The sequence below is a fragment of the Heterodontus francisci genome, chromosome 3 (genome assembly GCF_036365525.1).
Source record: "Heterodontus francisci isolate sHetFra1 chromosome 3, sHetFra1.hap1, whole genome shotgun sequence".
Taxonomy (NCBI): Eukaryota; Metazoa; Chordata; class Chondrichthyes; order Heterodontiformes; family Heterodontidae; genus Heterodontus; species Heterodontus francisci.
The window spans coordinates 127,621,111-127,637,708 of record NC_090373.1 but is presented as its reverse complement, the minus strand read 5'-3'; the positions used below and the strand labels follow the sequence as shown (position 1 = coordinate 127,637,708).

The 16,598-nt window shown below is 45.4% G+C and overlaps 1 protein-coding gene across 4 annotated transcripts in view; it reads left to right on the top strand.

Annotated features, from left to right (window-relative positions):
- The window catches only part of fbxl4 (F-box and leucine-rich repeat protein 4), a 134,011-nt gene that overhangs the window by 72,757 nt on the left and 44,656 nt on the right, over nucleotides 1–16,598 (top strand). The gene's annotated exons all lie outside the window — the stretch shown is intronic.

The window sequence follows — 16,598 nt, the reverse complement described above, 5'->3', positions numbered from 1 at the left end:
GCGACAGTGGAGCGGTGTTGGAGGCGGATGCTGTGGTCAACCATGTCAAAGGCTGCAGACAGGTTGAGAAGGACGAGGAGGGAATATTTACCTTTGTCACAGTCACATAGGATGTCATTTGTGACTTTGATAAGAGCAGTTTTGTAACTGTGGCAGGGTTGGAGACCTGATTGGAGGGATTCAAAAATGGAATTCCAGGAATGATTGGATTGATTTGGGAGGCGACAACTTGTTCAAGGACTTTGGAGAGGAAAGACAGATTGGAGATGGGGCGGTAGTTTGCAAGGGCATGGGGTCAGGGGTTTTTTTTTGAGGAGATGGGCTATGACGGCAGATTTAAAGGAGAGAGAGACAACATCTGAAGAGAGAGAACCGTTCACAATATCAGCTAACATGAGGACCAGGAGGGGAAGTTGGGTGATCAGTTTAGTGGGGATAGGATTGAGGAAGCAGGAGGTGGGTCTCATGGGCAAGATGAGCTCAGTGAGGGCATGAGGGGAGATAGGAGAGAAACTGGAGAAAGGTGCGAGTTCAGGGAGCATTTGAGGAAGTTTGGCCAGGTGGGCTAGCGGAAGAGAGGGATGCGGCAGAAGCAGCTGATCGGATGGTCTCAATCTTAGTGACAAAGAAGTCCATGAGTTCCTCGCACTTATTGTTGGAAGTGAGGGTGGAAGGGACAGGAGAGAGGGGTTTAAGAAGACAGTTTGCAGTAGATAAAAGAAGCCGGGAGTTACCTTTGCATTCCAAGATGATCCTGGAATAGTGAGCAGTTTTATTGTTTTATGTGGAACAGCCAGATCTAGTGTGGATGGCAAAACCAGTTGTCTGCCATATCCTTGCAAGTCTGCGTCTCTTGAACATAAGGGAGCAGAGATGAGGGCCGTATCAGGGGAACAGCCAGGGTGAGAGAAACTGATCTCTTTATTGGGGACAAGGGCATCAAATGTTGAAGGTGAAGGTGCAGTTGAGCAAATCAGTAGCTGCAGAAATGTTGTGTCTCATCTAAATGAGGCCCTAAGCCCAACATCGTGTGATCCTCAGGCCTATCCATTCTGATGCAGAGACCATTTTTGAACCTAGTTAGTGCTGGCCTATCCAGGGCAGGGAAACTATTTACTTTGGTGGGGGTATCCAGAAAAAGAGGAAATAAACTTAACATTAGAGCGGGCCTCTTTGGATGAAATCAGGAAGCACCTTTTCAGACAAAGTGGAGCGGAAATCTGGAATTCGCTCCCTGAAGCGCTGTGGATGCTAGGCCAATTTAAGTTTTAAAGATCAATTGATTTTTGCTTGGTAAGGTTATCAAGAAGTATGGAGCAAAGATGGGTAAATGGCATTGTGGTACAGATCAGCCATGATCTAAATGAATGGCGGACACTCCTGAGGGGCTGAATGGTCTGCTTCTATACCTATGCCCTGTGTTCCTAAATGCTTGCTTTAGCTTCTTGTGCTTTGACTGTTGCAAATGGAATATGGTACAAAATGTTATAAGGATGCGAGTTTCCTCTTGACTAAGGCAAAAAAATTAACAATAAAAGAATGAGAAACGGTTTGCTCCAGTTGACTTGCTGTAGCTAACGTTCAAAACTTGTAGCTTCAATCTTTCAGCAGACTGTTGAGTTATGACTGATTATGATCATTCATTGATCGGCTGCTGGCTGTATGAAACAAAGAAAACTTACTACAGTTCCTAAATCTCTGCTGTACAGTTGGGCGACTGAATGTTTATCGACTTTACAGACGGTGCTGAGCGTATGCAAATTCTGAAGATAACCATTTAGTGTTCGTTGATGCCTTGATTCCAGTAGATTTTTTAAAAATGAACTGTTAGATTTTTTTCCCAATGTTTACTCTGATAAGGTTCTTATTTTCACTATTTTGTTTAAATGGGGAGTGTTCCTTGAGCTGGCCTACCAAACAGGTTCTATTACATAGATCAGGAGTGAGTGTACTCTTAACCATCTAGTGTTTTAAAGAAATACTGTTTGGTAGCTATAAATCCCAAGTGTATTTGGAATTGTTCTGTACTACACAATAGATATTGTGATGTAAGGGCTGCATTAAAGTCATGCTATCTAATCCTTTTTAAGGTGAAGACAGTGGGCTGCATTTTACATTTCCGCTGCCGAAATCTGCAGCGACGTAAACAATGGCGGTCCGCCTGCGCATAGCCGCCGTGATATTGAACGCAGTGGCTCATTTAAATAGCCAGGTGGACCGCCCCCCACCCCCCCAAATGACATGGAGGGGGCAGGTGGTCCGTCCCTCGCAATGGCGTCAGCAGTCTTTGCGCAGGCACTGACGCCATTTTTAAAGGGCTTCGAGCCCGAACATTCAATTTAATTATTTAAAGATATAGTGATTTAAAATTGATTCAAAAACATTAAATAAATGTTTCTCGTCCCTCTCCCACCACCCCAATAACCATAGAATTCATTCCTTGCCCTCTTCCCCGACCAAAAAACGTATCTTGTGCAGCTGACCTCCTCCCACCATGGTTCATATAAACTGTGCACTTTATCCCTTCCCACCATCCCCTACACCAATCACATAAGTTTGACCCCACTTTCCCCCTCACCCACCCCACCACCTTGAAGAACTTACCTGCTCCTCCCTTCCTACCAGTGTTCTGCCATGGATCTCCGGACGGGTGTCCAAAGGCGTGGGAGTGCCGGCCACCGGCAGCAATGTTGCTCCGGAACGGACGGCAGGAGCTGGTAGGTAATTTATTTTGTCATTAAAATTATTTTGCATATTTAAATTTTCCTTCTGTCGCCGAGCGGCGGGGGGGCCGCCACGAGGCCTTGCCACTGCCGGCAATATCGGGCCGGGCCTTCCCGGCATTGAAGCCCATGACGGGCCTCTGCCAGAGGCCACCCCTGCCACGACCCCCTACATGGGATGGCGGGGGAGGGGGTGGTGGCGGGCTGTAAAATCCAGCCCAGTAAATTTTGTTTTCATTTGTATTCTTTGTTTTTAGTTAAATAAAGGTGCTTTTACTTCAGAAGCAACTTTGGTCTTATGAGCAATGTTGCCTGAGGTAATGTTTATTTCTCAATGGCCATCACTGATCACAGAAGCTGAAATACAAGAAGTGCCTCATTAAATTAATAACGAATTTAAGATAAAATCTGATTTAAAATGAAATCTGATTCAGTCAGAAAAACAGGTTTTCCTGATCAGAGCCCTAATGGAATCTTATTGCTGCTCCCTTTCAGCGGACAGTAGCAAGATTCTATGTAATCACCATTGCTGCCACAGTGATTGTCTGATGGGGGCGACTGCAGCTCTGTGGAGTAGCAATTCTTCATAGTGAGAGTACCTATTCCATGGCCCAGTGGCACAAGGCCTGTCCAAATGACATTAGAAGCTGAGATAGTAACCAGCAGGCCTTTGAGTTTGGAGCTCGACCATTGGAACTGCTGGGAAAAGAAATATTCTTCAAATGTCTAATTGTAACAGCTAAACTCTAATAAATATTTAGATTTTATATTTCTTGAGGTTTTATGTCGGTTGTAGGGATTATGACAGACGCTGGCCAGCAAACTTCTTAGTTGATGCTCAATATTTTCACCATAGAGTTAACGAATGTGATCCAAAACCTTTGCTAACCATTGATTATGCCACAGCTAAAATATTAGGCGAAATCAAAACCCATTCACTTGCACAGAGTTAAAATTGGGCCCATTACATCCATGCCGATGATATAGAAGATTTACTAAGATTATACGGCAGGAAGAGACTTTAGTCATGAGGAGAGACTAGTTGACAGGTTAACGTTTCAGGCATGAGGTCTGATGAAGGGTTGTGGTGGAACATTTATTTGGCCCTTCTCTGCACAGATGCTTTGCCTGACTTGCTGAGCGTTCCCAGTATTTTGTGCTTTTGTTCCGTTCCTGCATGAATTGGCCGCGCCTGCAGTTGCCTAGGCTCCAAATTCTGGAGTACCTTCCCTAAACCTCTCCACCTCGCTTTCCTCCTTTAAGACACTCATTCAAAAAAACTACCTCTTTGACCAATGTCATGCTAAGCCCCCACTTGCCAAGAATGAGGCACATTAATATTGTCATGAACATTGATTTTAAGCTATTGCTGGAGCGTGGAAATGACTTGTTAAACAGATCAGCCATGTATGAAAAATACATTTGCATATTAACAGACAGTACTTGGAAGGACAAAGGACCATTCCCTGTCACATTCAACCCACAATGGACCTTGATCACCAGGTATTGTGTGTAAGAGGCACATTCAAAGATTGCTAAGGTGATATAATTCAGGACTGGTTAGACCAGCTGGTCACATGACTAACTGGCTGTTCCAGGGTTTTTTGAACTAGCCACAGAGTTTGAACTCAGAAAGACTGTTTGTTCCTGGACTGCGAATACCTCTCCTGTCTGCTCCCATTTCTTTCTGACGGAACTGAATCCACTAAAGACACATGAACCCCAAGAGAGAAAAGTCTCCTACAGCGAACAAGGTTTAAGAAGAATACTGAGCCCCAATGAAAAGTAAGATCTGCCTACAATCAAGGACTCTACAGAGCTTGAAGAACCGTAACAAGAACTCTTCAGCTATTGCCTCGAACACTTCCACTTTATTTTTCTTCTCTTTTCTGTTTCTATTTGCATGTATCGCATGCTAGTGTCGTGTATCTGTAGGCATCAACTGAATTAGAGTTTAAGTTCAAGTTTAAAAAATTTCAACTTTTCTTCTTTAAACCTAAGAAAACCTGTTTGTGCTGTTTTTTTTGCTTTATAATTGGAAAGCGGTGAACAAGGATACACCAAGGGGGAGCTAAAGACACAGTGTGTTTAAAATCAAACCCTGTCATGTAAGACCAGGTGAAGGCTGAGAGGGAACCCTAGGCACCTTTCTCACCTGGTCGTAGCACCAAGCTTTAGGTCATCTGACCTAATATCTCCTTTTGTTGTTCAGTGTCATACTTTGTTTTATAATGCTCCTTTGAGGTGCTTTGGGATGTTTTATTACATTAAAGGTGCTATATAAATATAAGTTGTTGTTGAGTTTTCTTTTAAGCTTAACTGTATATTTTCTCAGATATTTACATTGAAGTTCACAATGACCTACACACCAATGATGTATTGGGATAAGAGGTAAATTAAAGCTATTTTGGTCCCTGAAGTTTGAATTTGTAAGTGCAAAGAAGACAGAATTTTAATACAGCAGAAACCCTATACTGTAGTTAGATATTAGGTTGGAGATCAAACAAGGTATGATGTATGGGAATGGGGTGTGGGGTACGCTCTGGACACCAAATGGGGCATGAAATACTGGAGGCCACTGGAGGGAAAGGGGACAGCTGTGAACAAGAAGGGCAAACCCATCAGTCAATTTAAAAAAAAAAGTCTCATGGGTTGTTTTTCACATGAATAGTTTCTCTTTGGATCTGGACATAGTGAATTTGGATAGTTTTCAAAACCCAATATAGTCAATGCTGGTGTGCTAGAGGAATTGCATTTAAAGGAATCTGAAAAATACTCTTGACTGCTACAGGTGAAAACAAATGTGTTTTTAAGATAATAAAAGAAAGTCCTTGGATAAATCAAATTGCGGAACAGATGCTTGATCCTTGCTGCAGTGCATGTGTGATAACAGGCTTGCACTGACATGGTGTGCACGCCTTCAGTAACTAAGCAGCTGTTCCACATTTTCAGCACTAGGGCAAGCATTACCACAATACACTTTGCATTTGCTCTTGTCAGGGCACTTCCACGCTGTCAGGACTGCATTTTCATGTACAATTGGGTTTTCATTTCCTACCCTTCAGGAGAACAATATTCTCTGAAATTATGTATGACCAAATGATACAAAGTAGACTGAGAATCTGATTTTCTTACCCCTAGCCTCAGCTCAATGTCCCCTCCTCTGCCTTCCCCTCACCAAAAGAACAGGACGGGTTAAATTGGATAGCCCCCAAAAACGAGCATGTTCATTAGCTGCATGCATTGGAATGGGCCCCAAAATCGTAATTTCCTTGCATTGTGGCTAGAACAGGTGCTGAGAGCCATGCACCAAGTGAATCTGACCTGGAACACAGTGAAAAATGGCAAAACATGGGAGAGAGTGGGCTCCAAAGCTATCGGACATTGCACTAGAGGCCTTGGTCAAGGAGGTAGAAAGTAGGAAAGATGTCATCTGTTTGCAGGGAGCCAGGAGGCCCTCCAGACACAAGCTCAAAAAGCATTGGAAGCAGATAGCCATGGAGGTCAATGTCAGGAGTCTAGCCCCGAGGACCTGGATGCAGTGCTGCAAGCAGTTCAATGACCTCACATGAATGGTCAAGGTCATTGAATTCATCTTCCAATTCCATATCTTGCCAACTGCACTACTAGCCTCTGGCACTCCTAAATTCACCACACCACCATCACTCATCTATCAACAATCTCCATCAATCAGAACTCATACCTACATTCATAGCTTCACTTCACCCTCATACACTTAGCACTGCTGCAAACTCACACCCACATGTTACAGCTTTCACACACTGCCAGTTATTCACCCATGGCAGCCACATCACCCAAACAGTTTGCATGACGCTCATTGACATACTTCCCTTTCTCTTGTAGGACAAGATAGCACACAACCAGTTGCAGCAGGAGCTAACCAGAGAGGGACAGGCACGTCCACCCCCCATAGAGAGATGGTTCTGGCCATTATTTTAATGGCAGTTGCTGAGCTTGTGGCCAGCAGCAGGCTGAATCAATTGAAGATGATGGTATCCTCATACCTAGTCCTTCTCTCCACATCTCACTTCCTCCTCACCCCAAAATGTCATGACTTACAAGCTGCAGATGGTGTAAGCATGAATCTCTTTCTTTACCCACCACATCCCCTCACCGAGACCTTGCACTTGTGCCTTTCTTCTTTCACATACACAAGAAGTGCAGCCTGGCCAGGCAGTGAAGGAACGGCAACAAAACAGTGATGATGAAGATGCACCGCCACTCAATCTCATACTCGCAGCCATCAGCTCAGATCCTGACACTGCACATAATTTACAGCATAGCTTCAAGGTGGGATCTGCAGGTGGTGAGACACCGGGTACGAGTGGGCTACAGCCAAGGCAGGGGGCAAAGTTAGTGCCGGTGTCGCACATAAGCTTGGCTGCAGAGGACTCAGGTGAACACTTTGGGGCAGCAGACAGAAGGGCATAGATGGGTATGCACAATGCTCGGTGCATTGCCTGCCAGAAAGCATGTTCAATGTCAAGGAGCACGGAGGAGTCTGGCAACAGTGGGCACTGGACTTTGTCCAGAGCTTGGAGCCCATCCTTTCTAACACGGAAGTGGTGGCCAACTCCATTAGCACACTTGTGAACCCATCCATGATGCAGTGGGTGACAGCCAATGTCTCAGCTTCTACTGAAGCATAAGCAACATCGAGCCAATTTCTGAGTGCTGCAGTGGAAGATCAGACGGAAGTCATGTCGGTTCAGTTTTCTCTCCTGCAAACTCATACTGCCCTCCTGTAAGCTCAGCTTGCTACCATGAAAGGGATTAGGCTGCTGCCACCATAGCTGCGGATACCAGTTGTCAAGAAAACATGCTATGCTGAATGAGGATTTTTAATTCATCGGTTGGAATCCTACACTTAACTTTTAAAAAGCTGACAGCCAAGGTGGCCACCACAATTTGCATCGAAATACCTCACATTCCAGGACCTCTAAATGGAGACGCATGTCTAAAAAGGCTCCCATCCAGGACAATGGCTTGAACAGTTGAGTAAAATATCGAAGATCACCCTCTTTAGCAGGACAGTCAGTGGATCTTGGAGCATTCACTCGTGGAGGTGCACCTCCAGGGGAAAACATGGAAACAATACAACCTGAGAAAGAATTGGGATGCTTAGACTTTGGACCTCATTAAAGGAAAAAAAAGGCCATGTGACAGTTTCCGCCCAGCCCCCTCGCAGTCTGTGTAAACTTGGGAGTTTTTTATTACACACAGCAGACAAGCTTTGGGAGCTAACCTGTGCACGACCCCAGTGGGCTGTTTCTCTCTCTCTCTCTCTCCAGGTAACATCATAAGTTTTGAAATCTGTCTGTGACTGCGGAACAACCAAGTCTACCATTGCTACACTCAGAGACTTTGGGGAGTCACTGTCTCCAAGAAGACCCTGAACCAGGTGGACCAGCTGCACATGCACTTCTACCAGCCAGAGACATCAGAACCACAAATTCATCTGGAAGACAACTGAGTTACCAGACCCCATAGACTGTATATTATTTTTACTTGTTCTGGACTCTAATCCAACCCAAACTATTCTTCATCACTCTGTAACCTATTTGTTTGTGTGTGATTCACGTGTGTATGTGTGTGTGTAGTTTGTCATTTTTCTTAGATCAGGATTTGATTTTAATTGCAATAAACTAACCTCTTTCTTGATTAAACTTAAGAAAACCTGTCCGATTGGTTCTTTTATGATCATAGCACATAAAGGGTTAAATACTCGCTAAATTGGTAAACATATTCACTGTTTAAAAAAGGAATTAAACCCTGTTGCAGTCACACTACGAGAGGGACAAGAGGGGAGCCTTTCAACCCCTCCTCACCTGGATGTAACAGTGTTCAAAGGGGCTTGCAGGGTGCCACAGATTGCTGAGGCGTCACCCGGGGGAATGGCAGTGGTTTCATGGAGTACAAATCTGCTGTCCTCTCTCAGGATGACATAATTTGTGCTCCTGCCACTCTGCCAGTGCCCTTGCTATTGCCTGTCAGCCAGCCAGTCCAGACTGCTGCCCCCCCCCCCCCCCCCCCCCCCGCCATGCTGTGCTGGCGCAGTGTTCTCCAGTGAAATTTAGCAGCCTTCCAGTTGCCATGCTACAGCCACTGGTGTAGTACTGCGTAGGAGCACTAGGATAGGCAAAGGCACATGGAAGACGGGCACTAAAAAAATTACCAAGTGTAATTAGTTTATATTTGTATGCAATATGGTGCAATTACATTTCTAAATTTGGTTTTGAATCTTTATTTTGTGGTGGCTTTTATTTTTGCATTGTGACCAACACTGTGATGGTCAGTGTTGAGGTAGGCATGTGAGAATCTTGGTAAATGGGGAATTAGTGTTTCAGTGTTATGACCAGGTGAGAAAGGTGTTTAGGGGGTCCCTTTCAGCCTTCACCTGGTCTTACCGTAACAGGGTTTAATTTTTAAAACACCGTGTTTTTAGCTTGCCCTTGGTGAGTCCTTGTTCACTGCTTTCCAATTATCAAGCAAAGAAATCTTAGGTTTAAAGAAGAAAAGTTGAAATTTATTAAACTTGAACTTTAATTTGGTAGACGCCTACGGATAAACGACGCGCCCAAGCTAGCATGCATACGTGATACACACATGCAAATGGAGATAGAAAAGAGCAGAAGAAAAATAAAGGGCGGCGCAGTGGCTAGCACCACAGCCTCACAGCTCCAGCGACCCGGGTTCGGTTCTGGGTACTGTCTGTGCGGAGTTTGCAAGTTCTCCCTGTGACCGCGTGGGTTTCCTCCAGGTGCTCCGGTTTCCTCCCACATGCCAAAGACATGCGGGTTGATAGGTAAATTGGTCATTGTAAAAAAATTCCCCTCGTGTAGGTAGGTGGTAGGAGAATTGAGGGAAGGTGGGGATGTGAGAGGGAAAATGGGATTAATGTAGGATTGGTATAAATGAGTGGTTTATGGTCGGCGCGGACTCGGTGGGCTGCAGGGCCTGTTTTGGTGCTGTATCTCTCTATGACTCTAAAGTAGAAAAGATTGAGGCAATATCTGAAGAGTTTTTGTTACGGTTCTTCGAGCTCACTGTAGAGTCCTTGATTGTATGTCGATCTTGCTTTTCATTGGGTCCCAGTATTCTTCTTAAACCTTGTTTGCTGTAGAAGACTTTTCCCTCTTGGGTTTTCAGTGGATTCAGAGGCTTGTGAGAAAGAGTTGGGAGCAGACAGGAGAGATCTTTTCAGTTCAGGAGCAAACAGTCTTTTCTGAGTTCAAACTCTGTGCCTAATTCAAAAGACCCCTGGAACAGCCACGTAGTCATGTGACCAGCTGGTTCAACCAGTCCTGGCCCCTGTGGATTACATCACCCCAGTAGGCCCTGGAATGTGCTCCCCACCCCCTCACTGTCCGGTGATCAACATCCATTGCGGGTTGAATGTATCAGGGAATGGTTCTTTGTCTACGCAAGCATCGTCTGTTTCTCTGCAAATGTCTTTTCCAGCCACAGCTGATATGTTTAACAAGTCATTCCTCGCCCCAGTAACAGTTTAAAATCAATGTTCATGACAAAATTAATGTGCATCATTCTTGGCAGGTGGGGGCCTAGCATCACAATCGGTTACTGGTATTTCACTTGAAATTGTTCTTTGCATACATCCCATGCAGAAGATGCCTGTCTAGGTTCCCTCTGCTTCCTCCTTCTCTTCCTCCTCTCTTTTCCCCCCTCTTTCCCCTCCTTCTCCCCCCTCTTCCAGCAGCTTGTCCTGCTTTGTGTGGCCTCTGCTCATTGTCCTTGTTAGGCTCTATTCCAATGGGAATGCCTACTAGTGCACCCATAACTGGTCGCAGCCGGTTTGTGCGGAAACTTTGAAGTCAGGGAAAAGTCCTTCACTTGCCAGACCCCTCCCTGCAGACTTTTGCAACTTGAAACAAGTATTGAAAGTTCCAAACACTTATGGAATCATACCGACAGCCAGAAGAAATCAATCAGTAACTAACCTGTTAGTAACCTGTGCCTACCCGCTGTGTTTTTTTTTCATGTCTGTGCTTGTAGCTGTTCAGTTTTCAGTCCATTAACACCCTATCTGTACTAATGCTTTGTCTTTCAGCACACCATTAACATATTGTTTGCCTTTGATCCATGACCTTCTGGTCAGCTATTCTGTAACCTTGTCCTGTCAACACCTCTTTTGTTATATCTTCCCCACCTCTGCTTTCCTTGCTAAAAATCTTTTACATTTCTTATATCTGTCAGTTCTGAAGAAGGGTGACCGACCTGAAACGTTATCTCTGCTTCTCTCTCCACAGATGCTGCCAGACCTGCTGAGTATTTCCAGCGTTTCTTGTTTTTATTTCAGATTTCCAGCATCCGCAGTATTTTGCTTTTATATTACTAACCTGTTAGTAGTTGATAATATCATTAAGTAGAGCTGGTGGGGCAATCCTTCCTGCTTCTTAATATGTGCTGCGCTGTGTGAGTTTAAGAGAGGGCACTGGCTGGAGCTTGGAGCTGTAAATTGGCAGAGCTAGCATCAAATCAGCATGGTACACTGATTAATGTGATGATCTGCATACTATGTATACTTCTGCTGGGCGCGTGCTGATGCCTTCACCAATATGGAATAATATGTGCATCCAATGCCATATTGGTCCCCAAACAGCATCCTCGGTGACTAAACAGGCACTACTGAGCCTAATTTCGTGTCCCAGGTACCTTCTCAGCTTGATTGTGTGACCGTCTCAGACTCGGAGGGCAGAGTTCCAGAGCGGTAAGTATAAAAAACTTACCTCGGGGATTCTCGGAGCAGACTCGGAGGGCAGAGTTCCAGAGCGGTAAGTATAAAAAATTTACCTCGGAGATTCTCGGAGCAGACCCGGAGGGCGGAGTTCTAGAGCGGTAAGTTACCTTGGGTGGGGGATAAAAAAACTGAAAAAGTGACGTCACAGGAAAGCTGTGACCTGATTGGCTGGTAGGGAATCTGTACCGAATTTGAAAATAAAACTGATAAAAATTGATTAAAACACTAATTAACTAATTAATGAGCAGAGTAACTAAACCAGAGGGAGGAGATTACTGTATTTATTTAGCATTTAGTATTTATTGCAGAAATCTAGCACCAGGGACCACATAGTTAAGTGTATCATAATTTAGTAAGGATTTAATAAGTATGTATTTATTTTATATTAATTAACTAATTAGTGCTAAGAATGACAGTTAGAGGGGTGAAGTGCTTCACCTGTGAGATGTGGGAGGTCCGTGCCGCTTCCAGCGTTCCGGGCGACTACATCTGCAGGAAGTGTACCCAGTTGCAGCTCCTCACAGACCGCATGGATCGGTTGGAGCAGCAACTGGATGCACTTAGGAGCATGCAGGTGGCGGAAAGCGTCATAGACAGGAGTTTTAGAGAAGTGGTTACACCCAAGGTGCAGGCAGATAGATGGGTGACCGCTAGAAGGGACAGGCAGTCAGTGCAGGAATCCCCTGTGGCTATCCCCCTCTCTAACAAGTATACCGTTTTGGATACTGTTGGGGGGGATGGCCTATCAGGGGAAAATAGCAGCAGCCAGAGCAGTGGCACCACGGCTGGCACTGTTGTTCAGCAGGGAGGGACAAAGCACAGAAGAGCAATAATTATAGGGGACTCTATAGTCAGGGGCACAGATAGGCGCTTCTGTGGACATGAAAGAGACTCCAGGATGGTATGTTGCCTCCCTGGTGCCAGGGTCAAGGATGTCTCTGAACGGACAGGGGGCATTCTGAAGGGGGAGGGTGAACAGCCAGAGGTTGTGGTACACATCGGTACCAACGACATAGGCAGGAAGAGTGATGAGGTCTGCAGGGGGGTTTTAGGGAGTTAGGTAGTAAGTTAAAAGACAGGACCTCTAGGGTTGTAATCTCTGGATTACTCCCTGTGCCACGTGCCAGTGAGGCTAGAAATAGGAAGATAGTGCAGCTAAACACGTGGCTGAGCAGCTGGTGTAGAAGGGAGGGTTTCAAATATCTGGACCATTGGGCTCTCTTCAGGGACAGATGGGAGCTGTACAAGAAGGACGGATCGCATCTAAACTGGAGGGGCACTAATATCCTGGCTGCAAGGTTTGCTAGCGTCACTCGGGAGGGTTTAAATTAGTGTGGCAGGGGGGTGGGAACCATTGCAGTAGGACAGCTAGTGAAATAAATGAGGAGGACATAGTAAATAAGGCCAGTAGGACTAAAAGGAAGAGCAGGCAGGGAGATGTTGCTGAGCACAGCGGGACTGATGGTCTGGAGTGCATTTGTTTCAATGCGAGAAGTATAACAGGTAAGGCAGATGAACGTAGAGCTTGGATTAGTACTTGGAAATATGATGTTGCTATTACAGAGACTTAGTTGAGGGAAGGGCAGGATTGGCAGCTAAATGTTCCAGGCTTTAGAAGCTTCAGGCGGGATAGAGGGGGATGTAAAAGGGGTGGGGGAGTTGCATTACTGGTTAAGGAGAATATCACAGCTGTACTGCGGGAGGACACCTCAGAGGGGTCATGCAGCGAGGCTATGTGGGTGGAGTTCAGGAATAGGAAGGGTGCAGTCACGATGTTGGGGGTTTACTACAGGCCTCCCAACAGCCAGCGGGAGGTAGAGGAGCAGATTTGTAGACAGATTTTGGAAAGATGTAAAGGTAACAGGGTTGTGGCGGTGGGTGATTTTAACTTCCCCAATATTGACTGGGACTCACTTAGTGCTAGGGGCTTGGATGGGGCAGAATTTGTGAGGAGCATCCAGGAGGGCTTCTTGAAACAGTATGTAGATAGTCCAACTAGGGATGGGGCCATTCTGGACCTGGTATTGGGGAATGAGCCCGGCCAGGTGGTCGAAGTTTCAGTGGGGGAGCATTTCAGGAGCAGTGACCATAATTCCATAAGTTTTAAGGTACTTGTGGATAAGGAGAAGAGTAGTCCTCGGGTGAAGGTGCTAAATTGGGGGAAGGCTAATTATAACAATATTAGGCAGGAACTGAAGAATTTAGATTGGGGGCGGCTGTTTGAGGGTAAATCGACATTTGACATGTGGGAGTCTTTCAAACGTCTGCTGATTAGAATCCAGGACCAGCATGTTCCTGTGAGGAAGAAAGACAAGTTTGGCAAGTTTAGGGAAGCTTGGATAACACGGGATATTGTGAGCCGAGTCAAAAAGAAAAAGGAAGCATTTGTAAGGGCTGGAAGGCTAGGAACAGATGAAGCACTTGAGGAATATAAAGACAGTAGGGAGGAACTTAAGCAAGGAGTTAGGAGGGCTAAAAGGGTCATGAAAAGTCATTGGCAAACAGGATTAAGGAAAATCCCAAGGCTTTTTATACATATATAAAGAGCAAGAGGGTAACCAGGGCAAGGGTTGGCTCACTCAAGGACAGAGATGGGAATCTATGTGTGGAGCCAGATGAAATGGGCGAGGTGCTAAATGAGTACTTTGCATCAGTATTCACCAAAGAGAAGGACTTGGTGGATGATGAGCCGAGGGAAGGGAGTGCAGATAGTCTCAGTCATCTCATTATCAAAAAGGAGGAGGTGTTTGGTGTCTTGCAAAGCATTAAGGTAGATAAGTCTCCAGGGCCTCCAGGGCAAGGGAAGAAATTGCTGGGGCCTTGACAGAAATCTTTTCATCCTCATTGGCTACAGGTGAGGTCCCAGAGGACTGGAGAATAGCCAATGTTGTTCCTTTGTTTAAGAAGGGTAGCAAGGATAATCCAGGAAATTATAGGCCGGTGAGCCTTACGTCAGTGGTAGGGAAATTATTAGAGAGGATTCTTCGGGACAGGAATTACTCCCATTTGGAAACAAACAAACTTATTAGCGAGAGACAGCATGGTTTTGTGAAGGGGAGGTCGTGTCTTACTAATTTGATTGAGTTTTTTGAGGAAGTGACGAAGATGATTGATGAAGGAAGGGCAGTGGATGTTATCTATATGGACTTTAGTAAAGCCTTTGACAAGGTCCTGCATGGCAGACTGGTACAAAAGGTGAAGTCACACAGGATCAGAGGTGAGCTGGCAAGATGGATACAGAACTGGCTCGGTCATAGAAGACAGAGGGTATCAGTGGATGGGTGTTTTTCTGAATGGAGGAATGTGACTAGTGGTGTTCCGCAGGGATCAGTGCTGGGACCTTTGCTGTTTGTAGTATATATAAATGATTTGGAGGAAAATGTAGCTTGTCTGATTAGTAAGTTTGCGGACGACACAAAGGTTGGTGCAGTTGCGGAGAATGATGAGGATTGTCAGAGGATACAGCAGGATATCGATCGGTTGGAGACTTGGGCGGAAAAATGGCAGATGGAGTTTAATCCGGACAAATGTGAGGTAATGCATTTTGGAAGGTCTAATGCAGGTGGGAGGTATACAGTAAATGGCAGAACCCTTAGGAGTATTGACAGGCAGAGAGATCTGGGCGTACAGGTCCACGGGTCACTGAAAGTGGCAACGCAGGTGGATAAGGTAGTCAAGAAGGCATATGGCATGCTTGCCTTCATCGGTCGGGGCATAGAGTATAAAAATTGGCAAGTCATGTTGCAGCTGTACAGAACCTTAGTTATGCCACACTTAGAATATTGCGTGCAATTCTGGTCGCCACACTACCAGAAGGACGTGGAGGCTTTGGAGAGGGTACAGAGGAGGTTTACCAGGATGTTGCCTGGTCTGGAGGGCATTAGCTATGAGGGGAGGTTGGAAAAACTCGGATTGTTTTCACTCGAACGACGGAGGTGGAGGGGCGACATGATAGAGGTTTACAAAGTTATGAGCAGCATGGACAGAGTGGATAGTCAGAAGCTTTTTCCCAGGGTGGAAGAGTCAGTTACTAGGGGACATCGGTTTAAGGTGCGAGGGGCAAAGTTTAGAGGGGATGTGCGAGGCAAGTTTTTTACACAGAGGGTGGTGAGTGCCTGGAACTTGCTGCCAGGGGAGGTGGTGGAAGCAGATACGATAGCGACGTTTAAGAGACATCTTGACAAATATATGAAAAGGAAGGGAATAGAGGGATATGGGCCCCGGAAATGCAGAAGGTGTTAGTTTAGGCAGGCATCAAGATCGGCGTAGGCTTGGAGGGCCGAATGGCCTGTTCCTGTGCTGTACTGTTCTTTGTTCTTTGTCTCTATCTGTATTTCTCTCGCACGGATGCCTTAAATTGTATTTTGAAAGTAAGACTAAAAATCTTTTGACCGTTAATGGTAGTAACTTCACATATTTCTCTATAGAGTTCCCTTGATCACTTAGTGCATTTATTCATTTAATTGATAAGCCGCACAGGCTAAGAAGATGCCAGGTTTGATAGTCTGTGCTGAATTCACTAATCTCAACTGGAAAAGTGGTAGGATAGATGATCTAGTTAACCTGACACCCATTATATTGAGGTGTGAAAAATCAGCTGGGATTCCCACTCCTGATTGCTCTACAGTAATCGAGCTGAAAGTGTGGATGTTGAGTGAATACAGGATTGCATCAGACCGCGATGCACCTGCAGTCCAATAGCTACCAAAGTTTCCCAACAATAATAGCCACTTGGGTGATTTATTGGAACAGCGCTCTGAAAGGAATCAAAACCTTGAGATGAGGAAAACAAAGGGGGAAAAAAATTGTTCTCATAGCGCCACTTCACCGCATCACTACGCAAACTCTGTCAATTCCCCAGGGGCAGACAGCACTGCCGGCCATGCACTGTGCGAGCCTTCTCAATAGTATCAATGGTGAATGGCATGTGCGGGCTGTGCAGGTAGCCGCTGGCGGCCCTGCGTGTCCCGGCCAGGTGCGGTAACGTGCATAGTGCTGCTTTGAAACGGTGCTATGCGAGCAAAATCTTTTCCCCCTAAATGTTCAGATTTCCCCATAAGCAGAAATTCTAAAGTAATGTCCTATTTGATGACAGT